The 27,940-nt window shown below is 55.6% G+C and overlaps 2 long non-coding RNA genes across 7 annotated transcripts; both read right to left on the minus strand.

The window, feature by feature from the left end:
* Positions 1-706: 706 nt before the first annotated feature.
* LOC122219793 lies at positions 707-14,016 on the minus strand. Its single transcript, XR_006202545.1, has 4 exons — positions 8,649-14,016; positions 3,097-3,304; positions 2,682-2,820; positions 707-1,418 (listed from the first exon to the last, which is right to left on the minus strand). It is a non-coding gene; the product is annotated as an uncharacterized LOC122219793 (long non-coding RNA).
* Positions 14,017-14,176: 160 nt separating this feature from the next.
* LOC122219794 lies at positions 14,177-27,844 on the minus strand. Of its 6 annotated transcripts, none has more exons than XR_006202547.1 (5): positions 27,035-27,844; positions 21,193-25,858; positions 17,029-17,256; positions 15,695-15,879; positions 14,177-14,424 (listed from the first exon to the last, which is right to left on the minus strand). It is a non-coding gene; the product is annotated as an uncharacterized LOC122219794 (long non-coding RNA). The 6 variants fall into 6 exon arrangements; XR_006202549.1 differs by having other exon boundaries at positions 21,193-25,001; positions 25,762-27,844; XR_006202550.1 differs by having other exon boundaries at positions 21,193-23,381; positions 24,783-27,844.
* Positions 27,845-27,940: the final 96 nt, after the last annotated feature.

Here is a 27,940-nt window from a genome sequence, read left to right on the forward strand (position 1 = left end):
CAGGGTGAGTCCAGCCACTCTGCCACCTCCGTGGAGCAGCTCCCAGCCCAGGACCCTGCACCCCTGCAGTGAGGGAGGAGAGCTGGGCTGGGCACCCACGTGCATGTTGCTTGGAGACCTGCTGAGCTGTCAGAGCCTGTCACCCTCTTAAAGCCACTCTTGGGGGCAGGTGACCCTGGGGCTCCACTGATAGAGCCATGAGGAGAGGCCAGGCCTTTCTTTCTGGCCTCAAGTCTAAGGTCTGAGGTGCATCATGCTTACCCCTAATCCCCTCCCGCACAAGGTTCTAGACTATCCCCTCTCTTGGCAGGGACAGGAAATGGTTGATGTGGGAAGGACCTTCTTCTTTCCCTTGTCTGGGAGCCCCTGAGTCCTTTCCACGTACTAGGGGTGTTCTGATGCTGTTACTCAGAGTGGCAGCTCTAAGAGCCCACTCTCAGGGGCCCGGCACGCTCCCCCTGCTCCAGCCCAGAGGCCTTGCTGTGGCCCTGCAGCGTCTCCTCCTCCCTCCGGTTTCAGGGTCTAGGTACTCCCTGCTCGGTCTGCTTGCGATGCTTCGGTCCACGTATCCGTTCCTAGGTCATCTCTCAGGGGACCCAGTGGCAGAAGCAGGCAAGCCCCAGCAGGGCCCGCAGCCTGGTGAAGGGACAGGTGGCTGGGGGAGGTGGGGCTGGGGGGCCAGTGCCAGGGGGCAGGCCCGGCCACAGAAGTCACTCCAACGACAGCCACACTGGGCCTCTGCAAATCGGTGCTGGCTGCTGGCCCAAAGGAGCCTTCACTGTGTGCCAGGGATGCAGACCTTGGCATCATTTGCCCCCTGTTGCCTCAGTCTTCATGTCTGTGAAGACACTGGGTCCCTGAGCCCTTCTGGCTCTGACATTCTGAGTCAAGACAAGCTGGGGTCTGGCCTAAGAAACAGGCATAGGGTGAGAGGGTCTGACTGGGGGAGAGTGGTTGGGCTCAGAGGGGGCGGGGTTGTTAAGAGGGCAGCATGAGTCCTCAGGGTGGGCAGGTGGGGTCAGGAATGTACCCTGCTTTGCCTCACTAGTGTGTTTAAGCCGCTTGGGGTGTCTCTCGTCCTTTTTCCCAGTAGCCAGAGTGGCTTCAAGCCTAGGGAGCCTGGAATGTGCCCTGAGCAGACGCTAGGGGGCGCTGGTCTCCTTGTGAACTTGGCTGAATTTACACTCTGGGAAGGGGTAGATGGGGGAGGGGCATGTCCAAGCCCTGCTCTTTGCGGGTGGGGTGGGCCTGGGCTGACCAGCCAGGCTGGGGGGTGGGAGGCCAGCAGCCTTACCTTACCTTGTACCAGGGCCTGATGCCTGCAGGGACTCCTCACCATGGTCCCCATGAGGGGCCTTGCCTCATCCCAGTTGCCTGGAGACACCAGCCTCAGGCCATCCTCAGTGGCGTGAAGGATCCTGAGGCTCAAGAGGGTTTAGACAGGGTGAGAGGAGATGGTGGGGGAGGGGGGGGAGTGGGGGGGGGGGAGTGGGGGGCGGGGGAGGCTGCCACCCTGGCCAGCAGGTGTCTCCACCCACCTTGCTGCTGGGGTATTAATGTTGTCAGGCCGCTTTTCCATCCCCCTCGTACCACTGAGTGGCTGGACAGGGGCCTCCATGGGACCAGGCTGATGCAGGTCCCTTTTACATCTCTCCTCCCAAATTGGAAGTTTGCAAATCACCAACTGGGACTCACAAATCAAAAAGGGATTTCTGTTCTGTTCTTGGGGTGGAGCAGTATGGGAGACAAAATCCGGGTGCCCGATGTTGGCATTTCCAAGACATTTCAAGGGTTGTGGGGACAAGGGATGGGACATTGAGGACATGAGTCTCCTTGAAGAGGCAGCACCTTGCTAGCTGGAGTCTGGCTCCCAGCCTCGAGGGGGAGGCCCTCCTTGTTGGGACCACAGCCTTTACTCACTTTTTTTTTTTTTTTTTTAGTGTTTATTTACTTTTGAGAGAAAGAGAGAGAGAGAGAGAGAGAGAGAGGCGTGAGCAGGGAAGGGGCAGAGAGAGAGGGGGACACAGAATCCGAAGCAGGCTCCATGCTCTGAGCTGTCAGCACAGAGCCCGACGTGGGGCTCAAACCCACAGACTGCGAGATCACAACCTGAGCTGAAGTCGGACGCCCAACCGACTGAGCCACCCAGGTGCCCCCACAGCCTTTACTCTCAAGGGGTGGAAGAGAGGGTGGCCCAGGATGGCCCCTCAGCACTGCAGACAAACTTCAGGGTGCAGACACCTCCTGGATAGAGAAGAGACGGAGCCCTGGCCCTGCTCTTCTCCCTTAGAGCCAGTAATGGCTGGGTGCCCGGGGCCCCCTGAGGCCAGCTGCCAACAGTTCTGGCATAGCAGCGTCTGCCCATGGGACCCACGGAGACTCCCTGCAGCCTTCTTGTTATAAGCGCTCTATCTGCCGGCCCTACCCTGGCCTTTGAGCATCTGGCTGGAGCCCCTCGATGTATAGAATTTTCCCCTCCGTCCAAGACAGTGTCTGATGGTCCAGCTACCTGACTCTTGCCTGGAAGGTACTGCTACCCAGCTTCCTACGCGGAGCCTCCAAACACAGACGACTGTACCGTGTGGTGGGTACAGACCAGAGGCTCTGGGTTCAGACCGCCTGCATGTGAGCCCCCGCACCTCTCCTTAGAGCTGAGGGTTTACGGGCCTCGGTTTCCTCACCTGCAAAATGACTAGATTAAGAGAACCAGCTTCCCAGGATCCTCCTAAGGACTCCAGGTAGTAACACAGGTAAGGCTCTTCGCGGAGTGCCGCGAACAGCCAAGTGCCCAGTACATTTTCGATTTTATTTTTCGCAGGCCTGATAATGGGGAAGAAAAGAACAGAATCTGAAGTCAGGCAAGTCTGGGTTAAACTCCTGGTTCTGACACTTGCTGGCTGCGTGACTTTGGCCACGTCAGCTAACCTCAGTGTGCTCATTTGTAAAATGGTTTAAATAACTACCTCCCAACCTCCTTAGGTTCTTGTGGGAACTGCGGGGTCCGTCTCTGCAGCCTGGCTCATTATCAGTTAACTTTTCCTACCCTTCTTCCCTCCTGCCCCCAAATCCCCACCCAGAATCCGAACATAGCCTTACCTGGTCCTTTTACCACTGTGCCTTGACTCAAGTCGCTGTCTGGTCCCCGTGTCCCGCCACACCTGTTACTCTTGGGCCGGCACAAGTCAAGCCTGCCTCTACCCCGGAAGGCCAGTCTCCTGAGCTGTTTTGAAGTCAGATGGGCCAACAGGTGGGAAAGCTCTTTGCCGACCATAGGTTCTGTACACGTGAAGGGTTGAGGCGCTGCCTGCATGTGACACAAAGAACTGAGAGCAGGACGTCCTTGGTCCACCACCTCGTTCCGAGCCAGCCTGGAGTCCACTCCCAGCCGGCACTCTTGCTTCTCCGTCCTAAATGCCATTTCCCCCCATCTAAATGCCATTTCCCCTGTCTGGGCCCGAGCCACTGCCTGCTGTCTGGGGCGGCTGGAAATTTCTCAAATGTCGCTTTGATTTATGGCTCTAGTTAATTCTCGAGGAGGCCCGTGAGATGCCCTGAGCTCTGAAGCCTCAATAGGATAAATCATTTAACAGGTGGTTAAATATTCTTTAAGGTCTGAGGAGCACAGGCAGGGTACAGATTGGGGGCCGAGGCTGGGGGAGACTGGGCAAATTTCTGAACAGAAAAAGGGAAAACTCTGCAGCCATTTCAGAACCATGGGACCAATCTGTCATAAGCTGTGGCTGGAGGCAGCACCCGTGAGCCCCTTTGTATCCACGGACCCAGGAGGCTAGGGACGCCCAGGCATCGGAAGGTGTGGGGATGGCAGCAGGCGGCAGGGGGCAGAAGCAGCTGTGTGCCCCAGCTGTGTGGTCTCTCTATTGGGAGGTGCCCATAGGACCCCAGAAGCCTTTGGTTGGGAGTGGGGACTCTGATACCACTGAACTGGGGCTGGACATGCAGGCAGCCTTATGACAGGGCTGGCTGGTCTAAAAGAGCAGGCAGTGCGGAGGCCTCGGGCATATTGGACAATGCACTCCCTGACTAATGGCATTCAGATATGAAATTACACTGGGCAAGCCAAACAAAACAGAGCTGGGCTGTCACTTTGAGACCCCAGAATTATGCAATCCCTCTATCACACATCTGCAGGGAGCTCATTGATGGCTTCAAGGCTCATTCTCATCCGTGGTAAGATTTAATCCTCACACAGGCTCCCCGGGCAGCAGGGCGAAGGATATTACCCTGGTGTACAAAAGGAGTGAACAGGCTCAGAGAGGCTGAAATCCTGCCTGAGGCGGCCCAGCTGGTGGCAGAGCCAAATGGAATCCAGGAGGATGCAGTTCGCCCAGAGGGAAGCAGCCTCGGGGGCGGGGGCATCAGGAGGGGAACCTAGAGATCACAGGCCCAAAGCACCCATTTTACAGATGAGGAGACTCAGGTCCTGAGAGGGGAAGGGATGGACTCAAGGGAAGGACAGTGGTGGAGATGGGGATGAAGTCTCGGGGAGAAGGCCGGAGGGTGGGTGTCTGCACCCCAACAAGTGTGCTCCCCTTGGGACCGTTTCCTGGAAATGAAGGTTGTCTTAGAGTCTTGGAAGGATGTGAAAATCAAAGAGGCCGTGGTCCAGGTGGGAGGGCAGCGGGAGTGGGAGACTCCCCCCAGGGACAGCTCCCCTCCTTCTCTGGTCCCCCGTGCTGTACCTCACGCTCACATCTCCCCCCCACCAGTCCAATGCAGCCCTGGGGTGAGGCATCGCTGTGTCCTGTGGGGGGACAAATTCATCTGGGGCTGGGGTTCAGCTCCACTGAGGCCTGGCCTGAAATCCTGCCTGAGCCTGACTGAGGGGGCCAGAGGGACCATCCCCAGAGAGGTCGGCCTGCTTCAGGGCCTCCAGGCTGGTGGGGGGAGGTGTTGGGGGCATTCCCAGGAGTGCCTCCCACCCCCCCACCCCTGGCTTTCTGAGCAGGTGAGAAATGCACAGGAGCAGCTCGAAGGCAGGCAGGAGGCTGCCCTCCCCCACCCCACTCCTACCTACCTACAGCCCCACTTCCTACAGAAAGCTAGGAGAAGGCCATGGTTGCTGCGGTGGATGAGTTGGCCGCTCCAGATAGGGAACCTCTGGAGCCTCTCAGGAGGCTCTGAGGGCTCAGGGGGGCAGTCGAGGAAGCTGAAGTTGTAGGACAGTCTTGTCTTTGGAAAAAGGCCAGTCCCCTCTTTCCTGTGCTCTGACCAAGCCCTCATGGGACCCTGGAACTGCCATAGACCTAAGTGCTGGGTGAGGAGGATCCCTAGGGTATCTGCCACCCACACCCTGCGGCTGTGTGTGTGTGTGTGTGTGTGTGTGTGTGTGTGACAGTCAGGGAAATGTCACACCACAGTGCCCACGCCCACGTCTCCAGCCCACAATGGCCGATGCTCCTGGGTTGACTGCTTGTGGCCTGGCTGGGAGTTTCTCATGCCTATGGTTATTCTCTTTCCCAGGCTATTGCCTCCTGTGGCAGGCAGAGGTCTTGGCCTCTGAGCCCCCCTCCAAACCCCCCCTCCAAGCCCCTGGGTGACAGGGCACAGGGCTGGGTCCTGGCAGATGCCGCGCAGGTGAATATGCCCATGTCAGAGCAGGTCAGAGCACGCCACCCGGTCTGAGAGGGGAGGGGAGGGGCCAGGGTCCCCTAGTGAGCCGGGCCAAGTCGCATCCGGGTGTGGGGGTGAGAGGAAGAGGTCTTTCTGGGTGTGCAGTGAGAGGCAGCTCCTGGAGCGTCTGGGGACCCCCATCTTCTGAGCCGTCCCATCACTCTCTCTTACAACCATGGAGGACGAATGACTCACTCACAGGTGGCTCCAGCTTTATGAAGTATTCATCCTTCTCTGGCCTCCGGAGTAATTAACTCTCATACAGGCAGAGGAGCTTCATCAACAGCCCATTAGCACCCTGTCCCTAGTACTTCCATCAAAGCCGCCTGGGCGGGACTTCCTGGGAAAGAGCCCAGGGAGCCAGGGTGAGTGGAGTCTTGCTTCCAGCTCGGGGGTTCTCAGTCTGGAGCAAACTGTTGCCCGAGGATTTTGCAGAGAGCTATGGGGTTGCAGTTAGAAGCTTCGAAAGAGGAAGAGGTTGTGTTTAAGGAAGAGCTTCAGCCTCTGGGGCCCGTGGGGACTTTAGATAACTTTCTTTTTGTAGCCAGGGGCACAGATTTTCCCAGAGTAGGGAAATCGCTGGCTGCACATCTCGTAGCTTGCGGGCCGTCGACAGGGGGGTTCCAGTCCAGTACTCTTTGTGTTAATTAGTCTTTCTTCCTACCTCCTGCTTTGCCTCAAGCCCAGCGATGTCTCCAGTGGGGTGCTGAGAGACAGCAGAGCCACCCCTCCAGGAAGGGATGGGTGCTAGGGGGACCTAGTTCACCCCGCCCCAGGCCGTCCTAGGTTTTAGACCCCAGGGTGTCTGGGAAGGGGGTCTAAAACCTAGGAGGTGAGGAGCCTGGGGTGCAGAGAGGCATAAAGCCCCTCCAGACCTGTGTCCACTCACTCAGTGTTTACCACTCACCTCCCACGTTCTGTAGGGGCACCATCCCCGTCCTCAGGAGTGCTGGAGATGGGGACTGGGTAGGCTGGGTGGCGAGAGGCCCAGAGCGTGAGTGGAGAGCGCACAGGGGCCTGCAGGAGCCAGAGGTCAGGGTCTGGGCTGAGGGTCCACACCGGCCTAGAGTTGTTGGCTATTTGGGGGGGGGGTCCCCCTCCCCAGCTGGAGCTAAAGAGATGGGGAATGGGGAAGGGAGAAGGCAGAGCCTTGAAAAGGAGTTCAGAGTATAGGGAGTAAATCCTCAAAATGATATCCAGACTCAGATTAGTGTCCTCTCCCGTCCCCCTAAGAGCACATTGCACCCCCTTTCCCCTGCTTTTGTCCGAAGCGTGCCCTCTAAAAAAGAGCCTCTGGATGGCTCTTTCCACTCCGTGAACACATGTACATCTAACCACACAGACCCCTCCTCTAGGGATCCTTTCTTGATGCCCCCCCCTTGCCTTTTCCCACTCCCAGTCCCCATCCCCCACTGGGGATTGGGCCAGATGTCCCTCCCGTGGGCTCCGCACACACTGCTTGCATTAGAATGGCTTCTGTGCCTTAGTCATGCAAGCAGTCCTCTTTCAGCATCCAGCACCTGCAGGCATAGATCAGGAGCGCCGAAATCAGCTGCTGAGCCAACGGGTGGGCTGCAACGAGTGGTCCTCTCGCTGCCTGGTCCTCACACTGGTCTGCTGTGTGACCTTGCACAGATCACTTTGCCTCTCTGGGGTTGGACTGAGCTACTATTTTCCAAATGTTTTTGGAATGCATTTAACATCAGGACGCAACACATACAATATGAATATTTATAAAACCTAAAACTGAGACAAAATTTTGCTAACTGATGTATCTCTCTCTTTTTAAGTTTTTTTTTTTTTTTTTTTTTTAATGTTTATTTATTTTTGAAGAAGAGAGAGACAGAGTGGGAGCCGGGGAGGGGCAGAGAGAGAGGGAGACGCAGAATCCAAAGCAGGCTCCAGGCTCTGAGCTGTCAGCACAGATGCGGGGCTCGAACTCACAGGCTGTGAGATCATGACCTGAGCCGAAGACGGACGCCCAACCGATGGAGCCGCCCAGGCGCCCCCTGAAGTTTCTCTTACTACATGTGTTATGCTTTTATTTTGTGTTCTCTTTCCTTCCCCCCACTTGCCCCACCCCCACCCCTGCCAAAAGGCTGGTTCTCCCATTCCTGGATGGCAAGGTACAGTTGGAAAATACTGCCAAAGATGGTCCCAAGCTTCTCTGCTGCTCACTGCTCCTGCACGGCCTCCCCCAAAGACTTTTCTGGTGTTTCCAACAAAGACATGGATGCCGCCATCTGACACCCCCATATTTATGCCGCCGACCATCTTCTGTACTCCACCTCGTGCTGGCCCGAGACATCCAGCCCAGCCTGCGGGCTGGCACCGTGTGCCTCAGGATCAGGAATGAGGCTTGAGGAAGGCAGGGCCTGGTCCCCAGCTATCTGGGGTAGATATCACCAGGCTGTGTCTGAACGCCTCAGGGCAGGACACAGGAACCTCGACAGGGGAGGCTCTCAGCGCAGGGTGGGGAATTCAACCCCAGCCCCAAGCCCCATGCTTCTGCCTGGTTGGGCACCTGAAGACACCTCTGGAAAACTCCAGCAGAGGCACTTCCTGGAGATCTCCTCAGCCTCCCTATGCTCTGGTCTCACAGGGAACCCGGCATCCACCTTCTGGACCCCTCCAACAGGGAAAGGGGGTGCAATCAGAAATTACACTGCGGGGCACCTGAGTGGCTCAGTCAGTTGGGCGTCTGACTTCGGCTCAGGTCATGAGCTCTCAGTTCGTGAGTTCGAGCCCCAGGTCGGGCTCTGGGCTGGCAGCTCAGAGCCTGGAGCCTGCTTCAGATTCTGTGTCTCCCTCTCTCTCTCTCTCTCTGCCCCTCCCCTGTTCACATTCTGTCTGTCTGTCTCTCTCTCTCTCAAAAATAAATAAATAAATTAATTAATCAATTAATTAATTAATTTAAAAAAGAGAGAAAGAAATTACACTGGGACGACAGGAATAAACCAGGTGTCTGCACAAACCAGGATGAGTGTGACCCTATGGGGGCCCACAACACTCCTCACCTTCCCAGCTCGGAAGCAGGCACGTGGCTGACTCTTCTTTGAGCCTGAGGAGGTGTGTAGACGCTGCTCTTTAATCCGGGCCTCGCTGTGGCGGGCACTGCCCTCTACCATGTAATCAACCCCCTGGCAGACCCCGGTGACCACTGTCCCCCTTCCTCGTTGCTGACCGGTCCCCAGAGTTGGCGGAGTTTTAAAGAGCCAGCCCCGCAGGTAACCAATGATTGGTGGAGGGGTGGCCATGTGACCCAGTCCTGGCCAATGAGATGAGAGGGGAAGCTTGCTGGGGCTCCGCGGAAGGGTTCTCCACACCCGGAAGCTGCCAGGGCAGAGCACCTATGCCCCTTAATCGGCCTTTGGTTGCATGGGTGGTAGGGTGAGAGCCCAGAGCTGTAGTGATCATGGCTGACCCCGGGTGGGGGAGGACGGAGCAGGATGATGGAAGGAGCCTGGGTCTTGGTGACATGAATCCTGAGTTGGCTGAGTGACTTTAGGCCACTTAATATGAATTTGTTCTACAAAGGCAAGTGTGATAGACCCTGTGGGTGTTGCCTGCCCCAACATCCATTACTCACTCCTCCACTAAGAGCCCTCAGGCTTTTCTTTGAGGAACCAGCCTCTTTGCCTCTCTCAGCTTGTGGCTTCCTATAGGAGTCCCCACTGCAGGCAAACACACACACACCATCTATCCTGATCCAGGTCTGGCCCAGCAGCACTTTCTTCTTCCTGGTCGCTATGATTGGTTCAGGGTGAGCATGTGACCAAGCAGGACCCGTGAAGCTCAGTTAAGGGGCTTCTGCTGGGACATGAGGGAAAGAGAAGCCCTGGGACTTCTAGGGTCTAAAGCTACTGGCAGCCATCGTGCCACTCTGGGAAGAACATGATGGGGAGAGAAAGTCTGATCTGTGGTGGTGACAGATGGGTGTCCCACAGTCAGTCCTATCCTAGGATATCCCAGTACGGTCAGCCAGTAAATCTTTAACAACACGCTTGGTGGGGGTGGGGGTAGAGAGAGTCCTGACATGTCGTGTTAGCTGGTTCCCAAAGTGTAAATACTCCTACCTCGGCTGGCGGACCAGCTCCTGCACACCACTGGGTTTGAGCCGCTCTGGCCGGGTTTTGTGTCACTTACGACCAGGATAATCTGACCTCCATACCCAGTCTCACTATTCTAGAAGGGAACGCCTCCTCAGTTATGCTTTGGCTCCCATCAAGATTGTGTAGCTGTCTGGTGTCTCCATTCATTGCACCATGGAGGTAACTGGTTTCGTTGCGGTGGGCCCTGTTGCTTTTGGGTTCTGGGGGAGGCTGTGGACACCTCGAAGCCCCTCTACAGCCTGACCAGAGGCTCTGCCTCCCCCCAACCAACCCCCAGAAACTAGCTCCCCTTTGAGCTTGGGCTCTGACCAAAGGCAGGGAGGCAAGAACTGGCAGAAAAGATGCAGAGTCTGTATCTCAAGCAATTGTCCTGCCACAGGGAACAAAACCAGCACGTCCTTCCCTGGGCTGAGGAGAGGATTAAATGACATCAAGCATCAGAGTACTCAGGACCAACCTTCCCGTGCAGGGCACTGCATTCCTCCCGGCCGTTATGGTAACTGCTGCTGGTGTGCCTGCACACACAGTCCTAACCCCCTCCCCCCCCCAAAAAAAACCCCTACCTTGCTCTTCCTGAAGCTTCTCCATCTCATTAAATGGCAGCTCCATCCTCCCAAGTCAGACCCCATCCCTGGAGCTGTACTTGCCTTCTCTCATCCACCCCACTCCCAGTCCATCACCGAGCTCCCAGACGCCACCTCAAGACGTCAGCCGGGACCGTCCGCTTCTCACCATCTCACTGCTTCCCCTCTGGTTCGGCTGTTCCTGGTCTCTCCTGGGGGAGTGCAATAGCCTGGCCTTGCTGCTGCTGCCCTAGCCCCACCCTCCACACAGCAGCCACAGTGATCTGGTTCAAGCCTAGGTCAGACCATTCCACCCCTCGGCTCTGACCCCCGCGGTAGCTCTTGTCTTCATTCAAAGTCCTCCTGAGGGACCACAGGGCCCTAAGAATCTGCTTCACCTCACCCCTCATTGTTCCTCAGCCACACCAGCCACGCTCTGCCCCTGGGCCTTTGAAAGTCTGCTCCTGTCTGGAACATTCTCCTCCCAGACTTCTCCATAGCTTGGTCCCTTCAGGTCACCTTCTAGGCAGGTGGCCTCTGCATCCCTGATCACGCCATCTCTGTCTCTGCTTCACCCTACTTTGCCCCCCCCTCCCCCTCAGCACTGCCCGCTATCCTTTCATCTCTGTGTTTGACAAATCATCTGCTCGGTGTGCACCTCCCCTCCACCCATCCCAGGGGGCAGGGCCACCAAGTCGCTCACCTGTAAGTGACATGTTCCTGGCTGCCTCGGAAAGGGCTGGCCGGGGACGCTGTTGTCTTCCTTGCTCTATTCCCAGCGCCCGAGTCAGAGCCCGGTACGGAGGGGGTGTGCGGCACACGCACATCTGACTGGCTGCATGGAATGCTTCGAATATGTTTCCGCGGTTGCTCCAAAGTGAGTTAATGTCCGGGGTGGGCTCCCCATGTGCCAGATGCTGCCAGCGGTGTGGGGGGCTCCTGAGAAGTAGGAAAGAAAGCATGGCCCCCGCGAAGGAGCATCGCTCTGCCCAGTGTGTCTCACATACGTGAGCCGAGGATGGCCTGGCAGGTCATGTGCCAGAGGAGAGGTCCCTGTACCAGGGCTCATGGAGAATGCAGGGCCCTGTGGGCAAGGGAAGGAGGTGGGGGCTGATTGTACTCCTTGTACCTTCCCCAAATTCAGATACACCTCCTTATCCCTGTCTCTGCCTCCACTGTCCCTGTTCATGTCTTTATTATCTCCCCTCTAGAACGTTCCAGCATCCTCCCAGGCACCAGGCATATCCCTTTAAATCAATTAGTCTCGCAGTTGCTAGAGCCCTGTTTATGAAATGCAAAGCTTCTTTGGCATTTGGGTTTGTGTTTCTTGGTCCGAGAATGGAGTCCCAGCTCCTTCCAAGTGTACAATGTCTTCTCTGACAGGCCCCTTCTTACATCACTGGCTTCCCCTGGCTTGCTCCCTCGGAAACGCTTATAGCTTCCTACAGTCATGGTGATGTTAGACTTCTCTGTACTTTGCCACCTCCCTTTTTTAGCTGGGTCCTACTTGTCTTTTTAATTTATTTTTTCCTCTACTCGTCTTTTAAAGCTCAGCCAAAGTGGTCATCTGCGTGGGGGGTGGGGAAATAGTGACTGAAAAGGGGCATGAAGGAACTTTCTGGGGTGATGAAAATGTTCCATATCCTGACTGGGGCAGTGGTTACATACATATGTACACATGTCAAAATTCATCCAACGGTTTGCTTAGGATGGGTGTATTTAATCATGTACAAATTATACCCCAATAAAGTAAATTTAAACAAAAGCTCAGCCCGGTGCCATTACCTCCAGGAAGTCCTCCCACATGCCCAGGCTGGGCCTGTGCCTCCTGGTCGGCTCTGGGAGGACCCTGGACCACCTCTGCCTCATCACTCATGTGGACTATAAATATCGGACTGTGGTCATCTCCTGTGGTCTTCAGCCCATTCCCCGGGGGCCACTAGCCCCTAGCGTGGTGCCGGGCACGTCATAGGCACATTGGTATGGATGTCTGGGGGCGGGGGACGGGGGGAGTGCGCACCGCTTGAGCTCACCCCCTTTCTCTTGGGCTATGGGTGACTGGAGTATCTGCAGTCAGACAAATCTGGGTCTGCCGGCCACTAGCTGTGTGACCTCAGGCAACTCAAGGGAGGTGCTAATGATGGAACTCACCTGACAAACAGGTGTGGCGCTTGCCGGGTGACCGTGACAGTGACTGAAGGCTCCACTGAAAAGCTATCCTCCTCTTGGGGCCAGGCCCTGTTCTAAAGGCTTTCCTTGCACTCAGTAATGTGAGCCTCACCCAGCATTTGTCATCCCCATTATATGGGTGAGGAAATTGAGGCACAGGGTAGATAACAACCTTGCCCAGGCCTGCGTCGGTGGGGGAGGCGGTCTGACTCCAGCTGGTGCACGTGGCCGCCCCACCGGATCTGATGAAGGCCAGCTGCTGTTTGTATTACGTTGCCACTCCTCCCTCCCCCGCTCCCCTGGTGCTCCTTGTCTTTATCCGTGTCCCAGAACCATCTCCAGTCTTTAAAGTCATGGTCACAGTTAACGGGAAGCTTGCAAAGGCAAGATTTTCTCATTCCCCACGGAGTTGCTGGATGGAAAACAGGCTGGGCCCCGTCACCAGGCAAACGCCCGTGTTGTGTTGACAGGAGCCAGGCGGATTAACTACGCAGACGGCTCAGCTCAATTCACAGACGTTTAGCCAACACCCGTGATGTGCCAGGCAGTAGGCTGGCACCAGGATGCAGGGGAGAGCTAGGAAGATGGAAGAGGGTGTGCCCCGGCTGGGAGAGGCGGAGGAGTATTTAAGAGGCCCAGGTGAGAGAGCAGGCCCCACCCCACACCCCAGCGGCCAAGTTTCTTGGTTTAACCCCCATCAGGCCTAGGCTTTGGAGGTGATGTTTGACCTTCTTTGTGGCCACCCAGACCCTAAGAAGTTGGGAGCGGTCCTATTCCAGAAGCCCCCATCTCCCACTAAGGAATCCCAACACTTGCTTTCCCAGACTCCCTTGCAGCAGGGGCACAGGCCTGTGACCCACATTCTACCAAGCAGCAGAGACGACAGGAGAGCAAACTGTGGCGGAGAGGGTGGCTGCAGGCGTGTCTGATCCCAGGGCCCACGGTGACAGAAGTTTTCGTGTCGTGTCTTCAGTGACAGTGGGCAAGATGGTGCGCCTGGTCTGCTGGGACAGCAGCCGGGTCCCTGGAATCCACTTCTACGGTGGGATTTTGGACGCTATGCTATTCCTTGGTGGACAGCTGCGAAACTTGCTGTCTGGCCCTCCCAGTGACTCTGACTCACCGCACGCCCCATGACAAGTTGCTTTCCGCTTAAACTACTTAGAGATATCTGTGGGTGGTAACTAAGAAGCTGGGCTGATGCATTCAGTCCCTATGGCTCTCATCACCCGACCACCTTACACAGAACCGCTGCTCAAAGCACATGGGGAGCTGGAGATCGCCATGGCCCCAGGACTGATGAGGGAGGAAGAGACGGTAGAAGGAATGTGTGGGCACGGCGGGTTGGCTCATTCAACATCCATTCCTACACTGTGCTGTGCTTTCCCGTCTGCACTGGGAGGCTGGGAAGCTACAGGCTACATTTCCCAGATGCCTTTGGGTTCCAGATATGATCAGGATCCTGCCATCCGATGCACTCCCATGAGACTTTGATTTGGAACTACAGTGTTTTTTTTTTTTCTTAATGTTTATTTATTTATTTTTGAGAGAGCAAGTGAGCACAAGCAGGGGAGGGGCAGAGAGAGAGAGAGAGACGCAGAATGTGAAGCAGGCTCTAGGCCCCGAGCTGTCTGCACACAGCCTGACGAGGGACTTGAACCCACGAACCAGGAGATCTTGACCTGAGTCGAAGTGGGGCGCTCAACCAACTGAGCCACCCAGGCACCCCTGGAACTGGGTTTTGAGGGGAGGGGGGAAACTTCACTAGAGTCGATCGGGATCGGTCATTTGAGGGTAGCTTCCTGCTCCAGCACTTTCTCGAGGAAACAGAAGCCTCATTCTGGGATGTGGTGTGGGCAGCTGTTCTGGGGAAGCTCAGCTGGTCTTGTCCGTTCGGATCCTCCAGTGCCTTTGTGAGCTGTCTGCGCCCCCTTGATAAATTCTTTTTGCTGAAACAAGAATCCTGGGATTCTGCCATCGGCAGCTAAGAGCCCGTCCCACCATGCCCAGCGGAGCCCAGCCCTTCCTCTGCGTTCTCTTTGGTTCAGGGGTCCTCATTGCTGCCACAGCCCTGTCAGCTTCATCCCTCCGGCAGGGACTTCCTCATGGCTGATGCCAATGGTCAGTTGTTTCCCCGCGACCTTCTAAAGACCAGAGAGTGGAAACCAAGGGTCCCTAAAGGATCTACACTGGGCCCTGGAGCTCTTCCCATCGCCTCAGCGAGGAGTCCACGAGCAGGCGGGCACTCTACCTGCACTCACGACTCCCCGTGGAGGCCAGCCTAGAGACAGCAATCTCCTCCTTGGCTAGTTTAGGCAGAAAGGGATGTATTATCAACTCATTTACAGAACTGTCTAGAAGAACTTGCAGGAGGGTTCTGCTTACCGAAGGAAATGGGGCCAGGGCAAAAAATTACTTGGGAAAGTGGGGCTGACGGGCAATGCGTTCCTGGGAGTGGCCACCCCTCCAGCATCCCCCAGTGCCAGCCCCATCTCTGCCCTGCCCCCCTACAGCGATGGCTCTTGCCACCCAAAAGCCCTCCAGATGACCCTCCAGAGCAGCGGGGTTGGCTGTGACGGCGACATGGGGCTCCTGCCTCCTTGCACGCTGCCTATGGGAGTTACCAATGAGACAAAATCTGTTGTGGGTGATTTACACGTCTGTGAGCTTTTAATGAGCACAAAACCAGGTGCCAATATTGTCACTTTGACTAATTTTTCCTGCAGGGATTGTGCAGGGCCCACAAATGCACACACAGAACATGCAGACAGCGTAAATTCTGAATCTCTACTGGCGCACGCACACACACGCGCATGCGTGCGTGTGTTTATGGGAGTGTGTGTAGCATAAGTTGGTTTTACCCCTTCCGCAGTCCATCCCCTCCCTAAGGAGTATATCCTGGAACCAAAATAGAAAATAACAGAGACAAACAGATTGAAGGTATCCATTTTCGCCCACACTTCAGAAACTGATATGGAAACATTGAAGTCTGGATGAAACTCTAGAATAACAAACCAACTTCAAACTGTTTTGAAAAATAAATATTGCACAGGACCCACACATCCGCGCACGTCAACTTACTTCAACAAGGTTTTGAGGAACCTTACCCGTCACTGCGGCCCACGTCCTCTGATATATTCTACTTGGCTTTTTCGGTTTTGTGTGCTTGTTTGTTTGGTAATGCTGGCCACAGCCCATGAAATTGATTTCATGACTCACCAGGGGGTCCCTGTCTTGCTGTTTGAAGCTCATCCTCTTAGGCATCTCTCCCCTCCTCTGGGGTTTTATAAAGCTGAACAGGAGAGGCCAACTGCCCTGCGTGCTTGGTGGAGAGTTGAGGGCAGAGAGAACAGATGCCAGCCATTGGAAGTTGGAGGGTGAGGCGATGAGACCCGGCACGGCTCCTGAGAGGAGACAAGGGGCTCTTACAAAGCCGTCAACAAAGGAGGACCCTCCGGGCCATGACCTGCCTCAGGGAAAGTGGAGATTGGTAATTCAGCTGACAGCCTGGAGGCCGCAGCTTTGTGGTCCTAGAAGTGTGGAGGGGATCCTGGGTGGCTCAGTCGGTTAAACGTCCGACTTCAGCTCAGGTCATGATCTCCCGGTTCGTGGGTTCGAGCCCTGCATTGGGCTCTGTGCTGACAGCCTGGAGCCGGCTTCAGATTCTGTGTCTCCCTCTCTCTCTGCTCCTCCCCCGCTCACACTGTCTCTTTCTCTCTCAAAAATAAACAAATATTAATTTTTTTTTAAATTCACTTAAGAAAAGAAGTGTGGGGAATTTCCCAAGGCAGGGAGGAAGATCTTCCTTCCCTCTCACTCCTTCATACATCCTCTCTGTCTTCCTTACTCCCCACCCCTCTCTTCCTTTCTAACTTCCTTTCTTCCTGCAAGGCCTGGCTGGGCTGGCATCCGGTCTGGATCTTGCTTTTCCCTGGCTCATAGCCATGGCTGAACCCCATCCTTGGTTCTCATGTCCCCATCAGCTCTTAAGAGTCCCTGGGGTGGCTGATGGCTGGGGGTCTGGGCCAGGGGCCAGGAGGCGAAGAGCCCCAGAGGCCTGTGCATTCATTGGTGGCTGGCAACTCATAATGGGGAAGGGGGGAATCTCCAGATGTTGGTGTTTAATGCTTTCTACAGCACAGCCCATCCCAAGCATGTAATATTCATTATATGATACCAACATTTAGCTTCAGCAATGGAAATGTCAACTTTAATTATTTTCAAGGAGTCTTGATGGCTCTGGGAATAAATCAATATAAATAATGTTTTCATAAACTCTGAATCATGCTCCTAATAGCATTATATCTATAATTTTAATATTCAGAACAATTTTTCTTTGCATCTTAGCAATTAATTGTAGCCAAGTGCTCATTTTTCTGTTTTCTATTGCTGTCATCTCAGAGCCAGGGGCCGGAGGTGACACACTGGCACAGGGGCCATGTCCCTGATCCTGAGCCCATTCCCGATTCTACTGCCCAAAAGGCCAGGCTCGGTATAATGTCTCTTCCCCCAGAAAACCATCCCCTTTCCTCTCACCCACTTAGTTTACTCACCCTTCTGGCCCACTGTCTCCAAGAAGCCTGCTCTGGCCAGCACGTCTGGCAGGGATGGGTCCCTCCTCTACATGTAAACGTGGTACCCCATCTACAGCCCCCAGGGCAGACAGCGGGAACTTGTCCAAGGTGCCATCTACCGGCTGTGTGACTCTGGACAGCTGACAGGTGGCAGCACCAAGGGGTCATCTATCAGGCAGGGTTATTTGCAGGTCACGGAGAATGACACTGGTGGATAAGAGCAGAAATGGAATTTATTAAAGGACACCAGGAAGCTCAAACTCCGCAAGGGCCAGAGAATGCAGCCTGGAGGCAATTGACAGGGAACGGCATCTGAAATTCGGCTGCAGAGCTGGCCCAGAGGACGCCACCGACACCCTAAGACCCCAGCCCTTGCAGTGTGCACAGCAGATGGACAGGCCTGAACGCTGGGGAGATTGCCCATCTGCCGCTTCCCGCTCAAAGCCTGGGGAGGTGTGAGCCACTGGCGGGGCCTGGGACGAAGCCAGGGGTCCCCCAGGCACAAGAAGAAAGTTCAGATGATGGGCAGATGAGGGCACACAATGCTACCGGGGCCACAAGCCTCCCTCTGCCTCATTGCTGAAGACTTTTTGCAGCAGTGTTGCCTGGTGTCAGTATTTTCTCAGTAGAGAATTCCAGAAATGCAGCTCCCAGGACCTCCTCTCCGATCTGATTTCTGCCCTAAACTTCCCATTAGGACTCACTGTCCCATGTCACCCACTAATGTGCAGGGAGAATGCACTGATGGACAAACGGGACACTCCAGTGCCCGTGACAGTTATATGTCTCAATGTGGACAGTTAATTGGGGTTCTGGTTTTGGGAAACTGGTCTCTTACAAGATTACAACCTATGAACCGGTGTCCCAGCCTGTCCCTTCTGAGCCACCAGCCATTCAGGGTCGCTTTTTCTAAGGCTGGTGACCTGGCCCCAGTTCCCGGTGATGGGGTGGGGGCTGTCTGGACAGCAGTTGGCTCTGTCCCTGACCCTGACCCAGAAGTACCTTTCCATTCACAGGAGTGTAGGGTGGTATCCATTAGTCACCATGTATTTGAAAACAGAAATCAAACCCGCAGCCTCTCTGAAGTCGCTCACCCAAAGGTTTAAAAAAGATCAAGCCCATCAGTGGACTTATTGGAATATCCCATTCACTTTAAAAAATGAAATGATGGGGGTGCCTGGGTGACTGAGTCGGTTGAGCGTCTGGCTTCGGCTCGGGTTGTGATCTCACGGTTCATGAGTTCAAGCTCCACGTCGGGCTCTGAGGTGCTGACAGCTCAGAGAGGGGAGCCTGCTTCGGATTCTGTGTCTTCCTCTCCTGCTCGCAGTCTGTCTCTCTCTTAAAAATAATGAAACATTAAAAACATTTTTTAGATGAAATTATGTTCAGTTGGGATCCTCTGGGAAATTCCCGACCCTATCCCTCTTCAGTGCTAATAGGCTGAACACTGGACACTTAATAGTTCTGCACTGTGGGATGGACAGATGGACGGATGGATGGCGAGCTGCCCTCCAAGTCCAAGAGTCTGGGAGGGAGGGTTAAGAGCAAACAAGACTGTGGAGAATCTTTGAGCACAAGATTATACTTTGTCTGGAACAGCTGGGAGATCAGCGGGGGCCTCATCCAGAGGTAGGTGGGTGGGTGGGATAATTTTCCTGGGTCCCTTTCTGGGAATTTTCTCTGAAGATGCCTGACGGGTCCAGATTGGGTAAGAAGCAGTGGGAGAGCAGGTTACGAACTGTTATCCCCAGGCACATTGTTCTAAGGGATCTACCAAAGGCATCCAATTATGTTCCCTTCATGCTTGAAGACAAAGAAGGGAAATTTGAGAGCTCTCCTTTTAAGCGGTGTGCCTTCTAACAAAGAAAGAATACAAGCATTTGTACCGTAAAGCCATCCGCTTGATTACTATACCCAGGGCAACCAATTCATATGATCCCCGAGCAAGATCCTTGGAGATTAACGCTACATTTCATCGGCCATTAATCTCCCACATCCAGGGGTCGGGCGAGCATGTTTGCTACTGGAGAATGTGATCTCTAACTTTGCCTGAGAAATTTCTTCCCGATGACTGCATTGTTTAAAATTCACCTCCTCGGCCCCTGCCCAGTCCTTCTCCCCTCCCTCCTACCTGTTCAGATTTTTCATTTACAGGCAACTGCAAATGAGGAAGGAGACCCAAACAGGAAGCCTCACCCCATGAAGGGGTCACGGGAGGCCGTCAGGAATCTGGGGCATGTCCCCTGCGGCTTCTACAGAGGCACAGTGGTCAGGGAGGACAGGGTCACAGGGGGAGGGGCAGAGAGCCGGGGAAGGGATGGCTGTGGCCAGCGTTGGTCAGCAGGCTTTGGGGGGCTCAGAAGGAGCAGTAGGATCACCAGTTTCTTTTTCCTAGAGCAGGCTTGAGAGAACAGCTATAGGGTGTAGGGTAGGAGGGGGAAGAAGCCAAGGAGGGCTGGCTGGGTGCGTGTTGCACAACTGAGGTCCTGAGGGCAAAGCCCTAGACCCCTACTTGGGCCTTCCTGGTCTGCTGGGAAGGCGAAAACGGGGAGCTTCCAGGGAGCCCTGCCAGAGATAGAACTCATCCCATTGGTCCTGGCTGGGCCTCGGAGACAGCGCAGGAAGAGCCTGGGTAGAGGGTAGCAGAGGGCCTGGCCCGCGGCCCAGAGCAGCCGGCAGGTGCTCCAAAGAGAACGACTTTGTAGCCTCCTGCCAGCCTGGGTGCAGGGCCCGGGGAGAGGGGCCCGGCTACTCAGCGCTTCTGGGTGAGGGCCCGCTCTCTGCAGGGTGACCCCAGCTGCACCTGAGAGGCTGGAAGGCTGTCCGACCTGACAAGCTGGCTGAGAGACGTTCCTGGGGGAACTGTGTTTAGGATGGGGGCTTGTAGTTGTGGTGCTGGGTGGGGCGGCAGCAATTCTGTGCCCTTGTCTGTCACCTTGGGCCTTCGTCAGGCAGGCCCTCCTCTGGGGAGGGCATCTGAAACTGCAGGAGTGAGGCCGGCAGGAGGCCGGAGGGTCCCAGAATGCCGGCTCCGTGCTACCCCACCTCACTTTGTCCTCCCCAACCACTCTGCTCCTTTCAAAGCCTGGGGAAAAGTGCTCCTCTCCTCCACCCCGTCAGCCCAGACACGCCAGGGTTCTGCAGCCGATGTGCTTCTTCCCCAAGAGGGGTCTATGGAGCCCCGGGGTCCTCCTGTGAATGTCCTGGGTGCCTCGAGTCCCGGGATCTGTGCGGATTCAGTGCCACCCCACAGCGGGGCAGACCCGAGACGGATGCTGTCCGGGCAGACTTTAGCCAGCGCAGAGCCGAGCGCAGGCCTTGGGGGCCTTCAGAGGGCTCTCCTCAGTCGTTTGGGGCCACAGTCCACTGTCTGGGGGCTGGGACTGAACCTGAGCCCCCACCTCCCACGCCACACCAAGCCCCAATTCCACAGTTTTTCTCCCTTTTCTCTCCGACCTCCCAGCGGGTCAGAAAAACTATGTCCCAAGAGAGCTTTGGCCCTTAGCAACATAAAAAGGGGTTTGTTTTCAGAAATACAGAGGCCATCTGCCCATCCCTGGGGGCTACCTTCCCAGCGATGGCCAGACGGGCTTTTCCTGTCCTGCCGACTCCTAACTGAAGCTGATGAGGCAGCAGAAGGCAAGCTGACAGGCTGCAACCCCCCCCCCCCCTTCGCCAACACCCCCAGGTGGGATATGTGTGATATTCCTCGCACTCCTGGCTGCCCAGGAACAAAGGAAAGGGTGAAAACAACTGGTTAACTGATAGAGATCCTAGAACGGCAGGACCTAAGTCTCCATCACCCCTCCATAGTGACGTGAGAAACAAAGGCAGAAGGAAATGGCGGATAGAACTAAATTTCCTTGTAACCCGCAGCCCCTTGACAAATACTTGAGGCTGGCCGAGTAAAACGTTTCTCCAGGAACTCCTGTCTTAATGTTAATGATTTGCTAGAGGGAAAAACAACCTTGGCTTGACAATAGCATCCTGGGAGTCTTCTTTAGCATATGAAAATCTCACTGGAAACTTCCCCTGGACTTTACCTCACCCCCAACCCCATAGTATAAAACCAGTCTCTCCTGTGGTCCCCGGGGCAGCTCTTCCTGCCCACCGGGTGCTCTCCCAGTGTTTCAATAAAATCACCTTTTTTGCACCAAAGACGTCTTCCAGAATTCTTTCTTGGCCGGTGGCTCCAGACCCCACGAACCCCACTGTCATCCTCCAAAAACCTCATCAAAGACACTGGGCCCGATGCTCATTGCTGAGATCCTAAGGCAGGGAGAACGATGCTCATTGCTGAGATCCTAAGGCAGGGAGAGTTCTCCCGTTGCTGGGTGACCTTTCATAAGTCACTCCTGTCCTGGGGGCCTGATTCTCCTCATCTGTAAAATGAGGGGGGAGTGAACTATCTCTGATTCCTTCTAGCTAAGAAATCTGTCTCTGTGATGATGTTGGGGATCGTGTAGCCTCACATCCTTTGTTGATAAAATGTGGAAAGTAATAAAACCATTGAGACGTGAAGTGTTGAGTATGAAGGGCGCTCCCTCTGCCTTTTCTGGAATGAACACCGTTATCCACCCTTCAAGGAGGGGAGGGCCCTGGCCAGTGCACGGTCCCCGTGCCCCCTCATCCCTGCCGCCCTCCCCTCTCTCTGCCTCCCTCTGGGGTTGGTGGGAGGAAGCAATGAATGCCACGTTCTATGCCCAGGAAAGGCCCGTGCAGATGCTCAGAGATCATCATCTGCTCAGTTCAATCATGCTGACCAGCCTCAGGCTCTACCTTCCAGGGAGTAGACTCGGGTCTGTACAGAGTCCTTCTCACGTGATAGGAACAGGGGCCTCCTGGGGGCTGCCTGTGCAGAAGAATTAACCCCTGGAGGAAGGGTCCAGTCAGTCTTGGGTGAGGGACAGGGAGCCACCACGGGCCCACGGCCCTGCAGAAGAGGCAGGTAGGAGTAGGAGGTGAGGAGCCCGAAAGCAAGGCGGCCGCGTCCCCACCGTCTAACAAGGCATTTCTTGGAATACTTGTGGAGAGAAAAAGACACTGATGAGTGCCAACGGATGCCCTCCCCAGTAGAGATGGAGGGAACCCACCCCCCACTTCTGACTCAAGAAGTCAATGGCTGGGGTCCTGGCCTGAATCTGGGTAGAGGGCAGTTCTGAACTAGGGACTCCACGGGGGAAGAGGGGGACTTCCACACACATAAGTCACCATGCTTTGTACTATGTGACCCCACTGATGGGGCCAAGGCAGCCACCTCTCCGCTGGGGTGGGGACACCGTCTGAGGAGCAGTTAGGTGGAGGGGAGCAGAGACGCATGTCCAGAGCCTGGCAGGGCTATGCCTGCGTCCATGCCCCCAGCCCTGCTGTGTCCCCAGGAGGCCAGCTGCCCATTGGCCCCCAACAGCCCCATCTCCCGGGTACCCCCCTTCCTCCAGCTGTAGAGCCGCTTGTGTCAGATTCTTAGAACACAGGAGCTGAACTGGAAGGGCCCCTTAGAATGAAGGGAGCCACAGACACTGCCTGGGGTAGAAGGGCCGAGGCCCTCACTCTGGGCTTGCTTGCTGGGGGCAGGGTTCACTGGAATTAGAGGTGGCTCAAGGCTCCAGGGCTCCCGATTAAAGATTAAGAACAACAATTGCATTCATATGTAAGCTTCCCAGGGTTTAATAACTTTTTGCATTGTCTTCCCAGGTCTTACGTGCCCAGGGCAGCTGCCCAGGTAGGTAATTTATCTCCATTTTACAGTTGAGGAAGTAGGCTCCAACAGGTTAAGGACCCTTGAGACCAGAAGCTCCCAAGGTGGAATGACAGGCAGTGGACAGACAGCTGAGAAACAAGGGGACCGTCAGTGTCCCCCCATTATTTCACTCCTCTCCGGGCTTCCGCGGGTCTTTGACCCCCGCACAAGCGCAGAGCGGGGAGCATTTCAGAGGGGAGCCCACCCCAGCCCCGGCCACGCCACCTGGCTTCCCCCGCTTCCTGTGCCCTTAAGGCACAGGCACTCAGACAGTCAAGCCACCGAAGGGGCCCCCAGGACGCTGCCGGCAGGGGCCACCCAACAGCGGGGGGGGGCGCGTGCGGAGGGGGCGCCGCCACCGTCACTGTCACAGACGGAGCCCCTCGGCTCTTCGTGACGCTCGTTCATCTTTGCTCAGTACCGTCAACTCCTTTTCTGCCCAGAATGAAGATAAATCGCTCTGCGCCGGAAAACTACATTTAGCATCTCCTTCTTTTTGTGGGCCAGCGAGGTTTTCATCGACAAGGCGTTGGTATTGCAGATGGCTTGCCATATGCCGCATTCCCTCCCGCTATCACCTTATGAGCAGATTCTGTCAGGTTTGAGGAGTAAAAGCTTAATTAACGAGTGGTGTGTACAATTATGTACTTAATTATCTACTGCTTTTACTTCTTTGTTGTTTCTTGGTTTGCAAAAGTTTGGTAACAGTTATAGGCAACTGTTCCCTAATGCAATTTCTCTCCTCTCTCTCTCTCTCTCTCTCTCTTTCCCCCTTTGGAGACTGCCAGTGGGATGAGAGGGGGGCTTGCCTATTTAGACAGTCAAGCTTGAAGATGTGGGCCCAGCCCAGACTTACTGACCGAGCTCCCTCCCCCCCCCCCACCCCCCGGGGGTATATGAGTTTCCAGGAGAGTCTCCTGGTGCTGTCCAGGCTGGGAACCCAGACCTGGGCCTCCCTATCTCAGCTGGATGCAGTCAGGACAACCCTCCTTCTCATTCTTTCTCCATCTCTTCCAGTTGGTCCATCCTGGGGATGGTGAGTGTGGCTGGACCAAGGTAGTAAGGAGGACGGGAGGTGATTGTGGAGTGGTGGGGAAGGTGGGAGGGACGGGGAGGGGACAAGGGACACCTTTGCTGCAGGGTAAGGACAGGGGCAGTTTTAAGGAGCAGAGCACAGAAAGACGACTTGGAATGGAAGCACAAAAGGCAGCAACGCGGAGGGAGTTTACTGGGCTGACGCCAGACCCATGATTTGGGGCTTAGAAAGAAGCGACTAGACTCCCCCCGGAAGCATTTCCACTCACATCCCATGTGACCTTAGGGCCAGGAAGTCTAGTGCATCTCTAGTGCAAGGCGTCAGTGCAGCGGGGTCCTGTTTTAGCACACCTGCCTCAGGGCTCAAGCTCGGTCATCAACACGGGGTGACAGAAAGTGGCCCCAGAGCCGACAGCAGAGGAGTCTGAAACATCAGGGAGGTAGCCCATCTGGCTTCTCAGAGGGCCGAGGGCTGGCTCTGGGCTCCTCAGCAGGTGGGTTCTCAAGTGTCTCCCCCACCCCCACTCCGTGCCTACTCATGTTGGCTGAGCCTAGGTGCAGTCTGGGGAGGCCTGGAGGGTGGGAGGGAGAAAGGGAGAAGATGCAAGGGCAGAAGAATTGCAGAATCAGGAGCTCAGGACTTCCCTTTCTCCCTCCCAGTCGAGGGAGAAACATGGTGGACATTTCCCGGAAATGAAGACGGACACAGGCCATGCGGTCCCAGCTCCCCACCCAGGAGCGCTTGGCTATCTAGATCACCTCTCTGCACAGCCGTTTCCTTGTCCGCAATGAACAGCAGGGGCCGGAAAAGTTCTTGGGCCTCTGCTGGGTCCCCCATAAGATTCTGTGTTCTCCTGACACCGCCCATCTCTTATCTCTTAGGGAAGAGTCTGCCAGACTCCAGAGCGCTGGCAAAAGAATGGTAGAGGCCGGGCTGGGCTCTGACCTCATGACATACCCGAGGCCTAGAACGGCACCTGGCATGTGATAGGCGCTCGGTGGGCATCTGGCGGATTCATGGAATTTTCGTAGACCTGCCAGTTGCGGCTGTGTCATGCTCATGGTTCCTTCAAAAGACAACTGTCCGACCCCAGAGAGAGCCAGAGTCCCGTGCACCATGCCTGGTCTCAGCTGACTTATGGGCAGACCATCGAGGAAAGTCAACTTGAGATGTGGCCTGCAAGAAGGGACGACACAGGGCAAATGGGTCCGGCTTCTCGGAGGGTTGACCTGAGAAGCGCTGGGAGCATGAGGAGAAGAGCAACGCGAGTTGAAGCTGAAAAGAATCATTGGAAGGAAGAGGTAGAGATGGGGTGATGGAGACGAAATGACAAGGGAGCAGGACAGAGGGGTCAGCAGTAGACCTGGGGTGAGGGGAGACACCCCCCCTGCCCCTGTGGGGGGAGGCCTGGCTCAACCACAGACTCTTTTCTCCAGTTCCCACCCCACACGGTGCCCCTCACTGCTTCCTGTAGATCTGTGTTAAGTGCCCTGACCCTGTTCAACCTTCCTCTGCAGTATCAGTTAGCTTAGGGAAGGTCTTGAGAACAAAAGCTTGAAAGGATAGAAGCAGGAGGTGGGCACACTCCTCACAGCCGGGCCTCAGAAATCAAAATCTGACCAACTTCAGAGGCAGAACAATAATTTGGGGACACATGAGTGGATTGTTCATCCAAGCTGGGATTCAGGCAGAAGCTCCCAAGAATTGCTGGCAGGACCCCAGTAGGAGAACGGAAAGTTAGTCACCAGGTGGCCTTCCCCACTTCTGCGGTAGGGGTTGGGATGGATGAGGGAGCCAGGGGAGGAGATGGAATCATCTAGGTGGGGACCGGGGACTCGGAGGGTCTGAGGAATGGCTGAGAACTCCCTTTCCACATGCAGGATGATGTGGCTTCTTGTACTTATACTGAACAAGGAAACACTTGAGTCTCACTAACCCGAGGGCGCTGCATCTTGGTGGGATCCTAATGGGGCAACCCAGCTAGGTTTTCACCCTTCAGAGGAAGGAAATCTTCAAATGCATGGCTAGGGAGGCTGAGGAGAAACATGACTGGGGTCGTGAACAGGACAGAGGGCTCTTCCGTTGGTCCCACCTCCATGCCAGGGGTCCCGCTGCAAGGCCTTCTCCCGGGTGCCTTTCAACCACAGATATACCTCCATACGTCACCACATGCCATACCCCCAATCCAGCCCTCTCCATCACCCCATCACACTCCTCCTCAGGGAGGGGAAGCTGCCACAGGGGGTATAGACCACCCTCATAGAGCCCCACTGGTGGTACAGGACCACCGTCCTCCCCAACCTTTAGCCGTGGCCACAGCTCAGGACCACATCAGGTCACATAGTACTTCTCCCTCTTCTGCCCTAAGTCATTCCTCAGAAGAACTTCAAGACCCTCTTTGCTGCACGTGGATGCCGTGGATGCCTCAGATGGGATCGGGACACAGGTCGGGAGGTCAAGATGGACATTGGTGAGAGGGGCAGCCAATGACAATTTGGGGACTGCTGGAAGAGGTTTGGAACTCTGCCCTCCTTGCAGAGGCAAAGAAGCCTGTTCACTTCCAGAGGTAGAGCTCAGCTTGTGTCACCTATGGGGTCAGGCGGGGGGTTTGGCACTGTGTTCCCCTGCAGCTCTTGTGGTGGGTGATTGGTGTTCTCAAACATGGCGTCCCACTGGGTCCTGGGGATGTGGAGCAGGGGAGAAAGCCCCATTTCCACTCTTGTGGATGTTTATCCTTTCTATCCCCTCCACCAGAAGGTCTCTCCTTTAGCCATCTTCCCGACCCTGGACTGGTTCGCTCGCTCGCTCGCTCGCATACATTCCCTCCCCCACCCCTAAGCCTGCAGTAACACCTCTGGGTAGGGGGGGGTTTCCACCCTGAGCTCACCGAGCCCCCATTTCCTACTGCTGGTCCCCAGCAGTTGCAATGGAGCTTTGTTGCCATGGCAACTTCAGGTCCCCGGGGAAGGAAGAAGGGCCCACAAGGAGAGCAGCACAAGCATCTGAACATCAAAAAAAGTGGTGCGTGTTCTGCTCCTCTCCCACTTTGTGGCTGACCCTCCCCCTAGGCCCCACTTGGGTCGAGCCAGTCCGTGGGGCCCACACTTCACACCCCACTGCTTCTACCCAGCTCAAGCACCACCTTCCTGTGTGCTCCCTCCTGAACCCACCGGCCTTACGGACCAGTCTGTCCCCCTGAGGAATCCTACCACATTCTGTCATGTTTAACTGTTGACAGGTCTGTCCTCTGCAGAAGTCTTAGTCCTCGTCGCTTCAGTGGTGGCATCGTTCATGTCCAAAAAGGGCTTCTCTTGCAGGTGGGGGTGTGCTGTGGGTCGGGGCGCGAGAGGGCCCAGATAGGTCGCTGGGCCAGGCCTGGGAAGGAGAGGCTGGGGCGCATGGGTGAGGGGCCTGAGTGTCAGGGTGGGGCAGGTGGTGGGTGAAGAATGGGATGGCTGGCTTTCCTGTCCCTTTGCTGATCAGATGCGCTGCCCTTGGGTTCTTGAGCCACTTCACACTAAACCCCACTGGGAGCTAAGCGTTCAGAGAAAATGAACACCCGGATGTTGGGGGCCTCAACAGTGCCACATGGGGAGGCCTCCTTCCCAAGTGGCTGCATCAGGTTACCCTGAGGACATTTCAAATGGAGAAGGGGCAAGGGGTACAGTGGGTAACTATGTGCCTGATGGGTGCCAGTGTGTGGAAAAAGCCCAGCTCATTCTACAAGACCAGGGGTGGAGGCCACCAGGAAGCAGAGGGTGACCAGAAGCATCTAGGCTTGCACCTGGCTCTCGGGGATGGCTGCGTGCAGGGCTATGACAGGGATATAGTGTAGATACACTCAGATTTCTTTCCGACCCTGCCCACTCAGGGGGCTGAGTGGGTCATTCTGTGGGTAATTCTGACGAAGTGATTCTTCACGGAGTTTATCTGAAATATAAGAATGGGTTCCCGGGGGCACCTGGGTGACTCAGTCGGTTGAGCGTCCGACTTCGGCTCAGGTCATGATCTCACAGTTTGTGAGTTCGAGCCCTGTGTCGGGCTCTGTGCTGACAGCTCAGAGCCTGGAGCCTGCTTCGGATTCTGTGTCTCCCTCTCTCTCTGCTCTTCCCCCG

The sequence above is a fragment of the Panthera leo genome, chromosome B2 (assembly GCF_018350215.1).
Source record: "Panthera leo isolate Ple1 chromosome B2, P.leo_Ple1_pat1.1, whole genome shotgun sequence".
Lineage (NCBI taxonomy): Eukaryota > Metazoa > Chordata > Mammalia > Carnivora > Felidae > Panthera > Panthera leo.